This window comes from Somniosus microcephalus, unplaced genomic scaffold, assembly GCF_052327205.1.
Source record: "Somniosus microcephalus isolate GS21.2 unplaced genomic scaffold, FLI_Smic_1.0 unresolved_chr8, whole genome shotgun sequence".
NCBI classification, from domain to species: domain Eukaryota; kingdom Metazoa; phylum Chordata; class Chondrichthyes; order Squaliformes; family Somniosidae; genus Somniosus; species Somniosus microcephalus.
The window spans coordinates 9,117,460-9,125,896 of record NW_028225186.1 but is presented as its reverse complement, the minus strand read 5'-3'; positions in this window follow the sequence as shown (position 1 = coordinate 9,125,896).

Genomic DNA, 8,437 nt, shown 5'->3' with positions numbered 1-8,437 from the left:
CGCACGAAACAGTCATTCCACAACAGATGAATTAATGGCACAAATGGAAATAATTGGCTTTGATCCAGTAGCCATTACTGGGACGTGGTTTTAGGGTAACCAAGGTTGGGAGCAAAATATTCCAGTGTACTTGAGTTTTAAAAACATTCGGCAAAATGGAAAAGGAGGTGGGTAGCCAGATAATAGAGGGTGAGATAAAGCCAGTAGTGAGAAAATCCCAGAAAATCAGAATGTAGAATCAGTATGGGCGGAGCTCAGGAATAACAAATGGTAGAAAGCAGTGGTGGGAGTAGTTTAAAACCCCCCTAACAGTGATCATGATGTTGGACAGATTTTACATCAGGAAATTAGAGGAGCATGGAACAAGGGTAAGGCAATAATCATAGGAGACATTACTGTTCATGTAAACTGGACATAGAAAATTGACAGAAGTAGCAGAGCGGACGAGTTCATTTCATTCGAGACAGTTTTCTACAACAATATTTCGCGGAAAGAACTAGGGAACAGGTTAACTTAGATCTTGTATTGTGCAATAAGACAGAGTTATTTAGTAACCTTCTCATAAAGGATCCTCTGGAGAAGATTGGTCATAATATGATAGAATTTCATATTACGTTTGTGAATGATGCCGTTAAGTCAGAAAGTAGGGGCTTAAATTAAAACAAAGTGAATTACGGAGTTATATAGGGCGAGTTGGCTAAGGTAAATTGTGAAATTAGTTACAACATATAACGGTATATAAGCAATGGCAAACATTTAAAGAAATAATTCAGAATTCTCAACGAATATACATTCCGTTGAGAAATAAAAACGACACTGAAAAAGTGGTACAAGCATGGCTAACTGGAGAAGTTCGTGATAGTTTTAGATTAAAAAAAGAGGTTGACAATGTTACAAAAAATAGTAGTAAGCCTGAGGATTGGGCATGTTTTGAAAATCAGCAAAAGATGACCAAGTGACTGATAAAGAGGGAGAAAATAGAATTAGAGTAAATTAGCAAGAAATTTAAAAACAGATTGTAAGAGCTTTAAGTGTGTAAAAAGGAAGAGATAAGTGAAATTAAAGGTGGGTCCATTAGAGGCAGAGACAGACGAAATTATAATGTGGAATAGTGAAATGGCATGACGTGGATCAAACATGTAACGTCCGCGCCTCAATAATACACGGACTTCGGGAGAACAGTTTAAAAGGTACTTTACTGAACAAGAGGAAGCTTGAAACTGAAACTACAGAAGCCTGCTAGGGCCTTCTATACAGGGGTGGTCACTGCTGGTACTGCAGTCTAAGATCAGTTATTCCCTGAAAGGTACATACAAAACAATTCCTCCCCTTTTAGATAAACAGTACATAACATTCACTTAACTACTAAATAATAACTAATTACAATTACAATTTTCTCAGTAATATATACATCAACTGAAATAGTCAATTATAAGTTCAGTCTTTGAGGAGGCTTCCTGATCCGGACTGGAAAGCGCCTTTCTCGAGTATCCTGTTCTGGTGGTGGAGTCAATTCTGGCTCATTGTCATTGATTGGTTCGTCAGCTTCCAATACCCCTGCTTCTGAGGTAGACGCAAACTGTACTTTGGGCTCATTACCAGGTGCACATGCTTGTGGTACAGGTTTGGCTTGTTCCTGTGCCTCCAGAATCTGGTCAGCATTGCGTCTCACGATGCTCTCTCCAACGTCCACTGTGTACATTAGTGGTCCCTGCTGTGTGCATATCGTGCCTGTATGCCATTTTCTGTTCGGTAGTCGCGGGCCAAGACTGGTCGCCCTATCTTGAAGCTTCTGGTTGGCTTCTCATTTATGTGCTGGAACTGCTTATCCTCAACATCTCGTCTTATGTTTGTTTTGAGCAAATCCAAGCGACATCTTAGTCTCCGGTTGAAAAACAGTACGGCTGGAGTTTGGCAAACAGGAAGTTATCCACCTTGTGTTTCAGTGGTATGTCGTCATTATACATTGCCTTTATGGCCTTTTTAAAGATCTGAACAAACCTCTCAGCCAATCCATTTGTGGCTGGATGATATGGGGCAGATATGTAATGTTTCACCCCATTATTCTTCAGGAACCTCCGGAAATCCTCAGACTCAAACTGTGGGCCATTGTCGGAACAGATCTGTTCTGGCAACCCATTCCTGGCGAAGATGGTCCTTAGGACTGCAATAGTTTTCTCCGTGGTGGTGGAGGACATTATAATGACCTCTGGCCATTTCGAATGTGCGTCCACAGCGATTAGAAACATTGAGTCCATAAATGGACCAGCGAAATCAATGTGTACCCGTTGCCATGAAGATGAGGGCCACTCCCATGGATGTAGCGGGGCCTGTGGTGGAGCGTTTTGGACCTTCTGGCATCCTGTGCATCTCTTGGTCATATCCTCGATTTCTTTATCGATTCCCGGCCACCACACAAACGCCCTGGCTAGGCTCTTCATTTTTACCCTCCCAGATGACCCTCATGAAGCTAATTGAGTAATCTATCTCTCAACTTGGGTGGAATTACCACTCGGGATCCACACATCAAGGTTCCCCGGCACACTGACAGCTGTTCCCTCCTTGGTGAGAATGCTGGCAACAGTGAGTCGCCATATGCTGGCCAACCCTTCACCGTCAAATCATAGACCCGAGAGAGTTTCGGGTCATTTCGGGTTTCCTTCTCAATACTTGCATTTGTAACAGGTAAACATTCGGCTATGGTCGCATGGATTATCTCCACCGGGTCCACTGCAGGTGCTTCTTCCGCCATAGGCAACGGTAGGCGCGACAGCCCATCAGCGTTTCCATGTTGTTTCGTACCTTTGTACTCTATGTCATACTGATGTGCCCCTAGAAAAAGTGACCATCTTTACAGCCGTTGAGCCGTCATCACCGGAACGCCCTTCTTTGGGTTAAAAATTGAGACCAGGTGTTGATGATCAGTCAGTAGGGTGAATTTCTGCCCGTGCAGATAGTGATTGAACTTCTTTACCCCCCACACCAAGCTGATGGCCTCCCTGTCAATCTGGGCGTAGTTACGCTCTGCTGAGGTTAGCGAGCGCGATGCAAAGGCTATTGGCCTCTCTGAACTGTCACGGAATTTGTGTGACAGCACCGCTCCAATGCCGTATGGTGACGCATCACATGCCAACCGAATCGGTAGTGTTGGGTTGTAGTGGGCCAATACTTCTTTTGAAGTGATTTGGCATTTACATTCCTGAAAGGCACGCTTAAACTCATCACTCCATTTCCATGTTACACCAGTTTGAAGGAGGGCGTTCAGTGGGTGCAGAATTGTAGATAATTTCGGCAAGAACTTATGGTAGTAGTTCACCAACCCGAGGAACAACCTCAGTTGCGACACATTTTCTGGTGCTGGAGCATTGACTGCAGCCTCAATTTTGTCCGGCGACTTATGCAACCCTTGCTCATCAATCATTTGGCCACAATACGAGATTTGTCTCCTGAAGAACGCGCATTTGGGATGGTTGGCTCGTAGCCCGTATTCCTGCAATCTCGTGAGCACCTGCTCATGGTTGGCAAGGTGTTCATTGTCATTTTCGCCCGTAACCAGGATGTCGTCCAAATAACACTGGGTCCACGAGATCCCTTGCAGGACTTGTTCCATTGCCCTCTGGCACATAGCCGGGGCTGATGCTACCCCAAATACCAGTCGATTGTACTGGTAAAGGACTTTGTGAGTTTTTATCGTGAGGTATTTCCTAGATGCTTCTTCCACCTCCATTTGTAGATACGCTTGAGCCAGGTCAATCTTTGTAAAACGTTTCCCTCCAGATAGTGAGGCGAAAATATCTTCTATCCGTGGAAGCGGATACTGTACTGTGTGCAGGACTGGGTTCACAGTCACCTTGAAGTCTCCACAGATGCGAACCTTCCTTGGCTCCCCAGGCGTGCTGCTCAATGCTTTCTTCATTACAGGAACGATGGGTGTGACCCACTCGCTCCAGTCCACCTTAGACAGCACCCCCGAATGCTCCAGACTCTCCAGTTCAGCTTCCACAGCTGGGCGTATCGCGTATGGCACCAGTCTGGCCTTGAAAAATGTTGGGGTTGCGTTATCCTCAATCTTTATGGTTGCCTTTACTCCTTTTAGAGTCCCAAGTCCTTGTTAGAATTTGTGACAGACGCCCAGGTGCGACGTCATCATCTTTTGTTTCAGTCACAGTTAGTGCCAGAATGGATTGCCAATCCAATTGTAGTCTTCGGATCCATTCACGTCCCAATAATGGTGGTCCTCCATCTCGTAGTATATACATATATAGTTTCTGTGTTTCCTTTCCGTTATATTCAACTGGCACCCTTATTTTTCCTCTGGGGTAGACCTTTTGCCCCGTGTATGTCTTCAATACAATGGACGTGTCCTTTAAGGGTGTGTGTGAGAATAGCCGCTCATAGTCTCGTCGATTCATGACAGTTAGGAGTGATCCTGTGTCCAATTCCATCTTCACTAGGTACCCTGCTATCATGAGAGTGACCCAAATGGTTCGGTGATCTTCTTTTGCGATCACGCTGTGTAACTTTAAACAACTTAGTCGCCTGCTCCTGGAGTCCTTATCACTCTCCTGATCTTCTGAACTACTATCTGTCAGTTTCTTTACTTTCCTGTACTGTTCCTTAATAGTTCTTGTCGTGTTGGTCTTCTTTCCCAACTTGCAGACTCTTGCTATATGTTCCATTTTCCCGCATTGCCTGCATATTTTGTCTTTAAACCAGCAGTCCTTCTGCTCATGGGTTGTTCTGCCGCAGTGATAGCACTTTTCGGCTTCATACGCCATTTCTTTAGCGCTGTATTCTTGTGGTTGCTGTTGTATTTCTGTAGCTCCCCGTGCTGCTGCTTCGTAGGATACTGCCACGCTGAAAGCCTGTTCTAGTGTCAGGTCCTTTTTTGAAAGTAGTCGTTTCTGGGTGCAATCACTCTGGAGCCCGCAGACAAACTTATCCCGTAAGGTGTCTGCCAGTCCTGCTCTGAACTGGCAGTGCTTTGATAACTTGCGTAGTTCCGTAAGATAGTCAGCATTGCTCTCATATTTGTGCTGGTTTCTTTTATGGAACTTGAATCTTTCTGCTATCAGCAGTGGTGTAGGGCTTAGATGTTCCTGTAAGATATGAACAATCTCCTCAATACTTTTCTCCATTGGTTCAGCTGGGGTAATTAAATTCTGCAATAGGCCGTACATACTCGCACCCATCAGATTTAATAATACCGACGCCCTCTTTCCATCAGCCACCTCCAGCCACCTCATTTGCCTTGCAGTACACTTCAATTCTTTCCACATACGTGGTCCAGTCTTCTACCTTGTTGTCGAAAGCAGTGATACTGCCACTTTTCGGCATCTTGGGCGATTTAAAATGGCGCCTCCCGCGCTTTTGCTTCTTCCCCAATGGAATAAAATGGCGCCTCCCGCGCTTTTGCTTCTTCCCCAACGGGATAAAATGGCGCCTCCCGCGCTTTTGTTTCTTCTCCTTACTGCCATGCTGCTCCTAGGGTTCTTCGGGGTAATGGCGGCGACCCGTAGCTTCGGCGCATCTTGCTTTCCTTCCCCCCCGTTTAGTTTCTCTCCGCTGTCCTGTTCTCGAGCACCGACTGCGCCCTGCGTGCTCCACCCTCTCTCTCTTGTTTTCTTTTCCCGGCGATGCTGCGCGGCCCGATTTGTAGAGCCGCTCGATCGAGCTTGAGCCCGCCACAGTCCGGAAGGATCAGCGTGCTACCTGCTACCAGCACGATTCGCCGGAACCACAGTCTCTCCCGCAATTCTCCAAACACCGATGGATTCTTTGGGCGGTTGCCCTCGTTCGACACCCATTGCTCAGACTACGACCTTCCAGGAACTTCCTTTCAGGCGAGATCCCCGTGAGATGATGCCACACTGCAGGTGAGTTCGAACTTACTCGTGGCCACTTTAAAGTGCGCGCCTCAATAATACACGGACTTCGGGAGAACAGTTTAAAAGCTACTTTACTGAACAAGAGGCAGCTTGAAACTGGAACTATGGAAGCCTGTTGGGCCTTTTATACAGGGGTGGTCACTGCCGGTACTGCAGTCTAAGACCAGTTATTCCCTTAAAGGTACATACACAACAAAGCATATTGTATCTGTCATTGCAGTAGACGACACAAAGAACATACCTCAAATTATGTGGAACCAAGTGTCGAATTAGATCGAGGAACTTAAAGTAATTAATATTAGTAAAGTAAAAGTCCTGGAGAAATTAATGGGACAGAAAGCAGACAAAAACCCGGGACTTGATGGCCTACATCCTTTGGTTTTATAACAGGTGGCTGCAGAGAGTGCGTGCATTGGGTTTGATTCTCCTGAATCCACTAAATTCTAGAACGGTCCCCGTGGACTGGAAGGTAGCAAATGTGACCCCGCTGTTCAGGAAAGGAGGGAGAGAGAAAAAAGAGAACACAGAAACATAGAAGCATAGAAGATAGGAGCAGGAGCAGGTCATTCGGCCCCTCGAGCCTGCTCTGCCATTCAATGAGATCAAGGCTGATCATCCAATTTAAGCACCCTGTGCCTGCTTTCTCCCCTTTAGGCCAGTTAGCCTGAGATCATTAGTAGGGAAAATGCTGGAATCCATTATTAAGGACGTGGTAGGAGGGCACTTGGAAAATCAGAAAATATTAGATGGAGACAATAATGTTTTGTGAAAGAGAAATCGTGTTTCACAAAGGAATCAGAATTTTTTGAGGGTGTAACTATTAGGGTAGACAAGGGGGAACCAGTGGATGTAGTGTATTTGGATTTTCAGAAGGCGTTCAATAAGGTGCCACACTATAGGTTGTTACAGAAGATTAGTGCTCATTGGATTGGGGGGTAATATAGTAGCGTGGATTGACGATTGGTTAACGGACAGAATGCAGAGAGCAGGAATAAATGGGTGATTTTCGGAATGGCAGGTTGCAACTTGTGGAGTGCTGAAAGATCAGTGCTTGACCCTCAACCATTTACAATCTATATCAATTAAGTAGATGAGGGGCCGTGTGTAATATATTCAAGTTTGCTGATGGTACAAAGTCAAGTGGGCAAGGATGCTGTGAGGAGAACGCAATAGGCTGCAAAGGAATATAGACTGGTTAAGTGAGTGAGCAAGAAGTTGTCAGATGAAGTATAATGTGGGGAAGTGTGAAATTATCCACTTTGCTAGGAAGAATGGAAACACAGAAGATTTTATATAATGGTGAGAAAGTAGTGAGTTTTCAGATTCAGAGGTATTTGGATGTCCTTCTGCAAGAATCACAGGGCGGTAACATTCAGCTACAGCAAGCAATTAGGAACGTAAAGGGGATTTTAGCCTTTAGAACAAGGGGGTTGCAGTATGAGAGTAAGGATGTAATGCTGCAATTATTTAGGGCTTTGTTGAGAACACATCTGGAGTACTATGTACACTTTTTGTTAACCTTACCGAAGGAAGGATATAGTTGCCTTGGAGGGGGTGGAATGAATGTTCACTAGATTGATTTCTGGGAAGGGAGGGCTGCCAAATGAGGAGAAATTGAGTAGAATGTGCCTATTTTTACTGGAGTTTAGAAGAATGAGAGATGATCTCATTGAAACGTGTATAATTCTTAAAGGGCTTGACAGCGTTGATGCTGAGCTGCTGTTTGCCCTGATTGGAGAGTCAAGAACTAGGGGGCAGAGTCTCAGGATAAGGGGTCGGCCATTTGGGACTGAGATGGGGAGAAATTTCTTCACCCAGAGGGATTTGAATGGTTAGAATTATCTAACCCAGAGGGCTGAGAATGTTCAGTCAATGAGTATATTCAAGACTGACATCGATAGATTTTAGGGCACTAAGGGAAGCATGGGACAGGGGGTAGGGCGGGAAAGTGGCATTGATGTATAAGTTCAGCCATGATCTTATTGAATAGCGGTGCAGGCTGCACGGAGCGTATCACCTACTCCTGCTCCTCTTTATTATATGGTTGTGTTCCATGACTCACAGCACACCAATTTTCAACAGGCACTGGATGATCCGGGACTGAGAGCTAACCCATTGTAAGAAGACAGAGAATGATCGAGAATGACAGTAAACCCATGTGAAGCAGATTCAGAATGTTCCGTGATTGACAGCAAACTGCTTTAAAGCAGACACGGAATGATCAAAGAATGATTCACTTAATGTGACCTGAGACAAATAAGTCGTTTGCAGCTGTCAATCAAAAAACATTTGGAAGGAACATTCTACATTTAATGAACCAGAAACAGCCTTCAGCTGTCAATCAACCCTGCGCCGCCCACACCACCCGCAGCATTCAGAGAGACAGAGACTGTCAAAGAACTTCCAGGATTCAGTGCTGACCCTGTTAAACTCACCAGCTCCTCACACAGAACCCCGCTGTCATAAACACTGAGCATTTTTACTGAACCCCTTAAAATACAGTCTATAAATTGAGAAAAGCCTCAAAGTTCATAACAATTCTGCTGAAA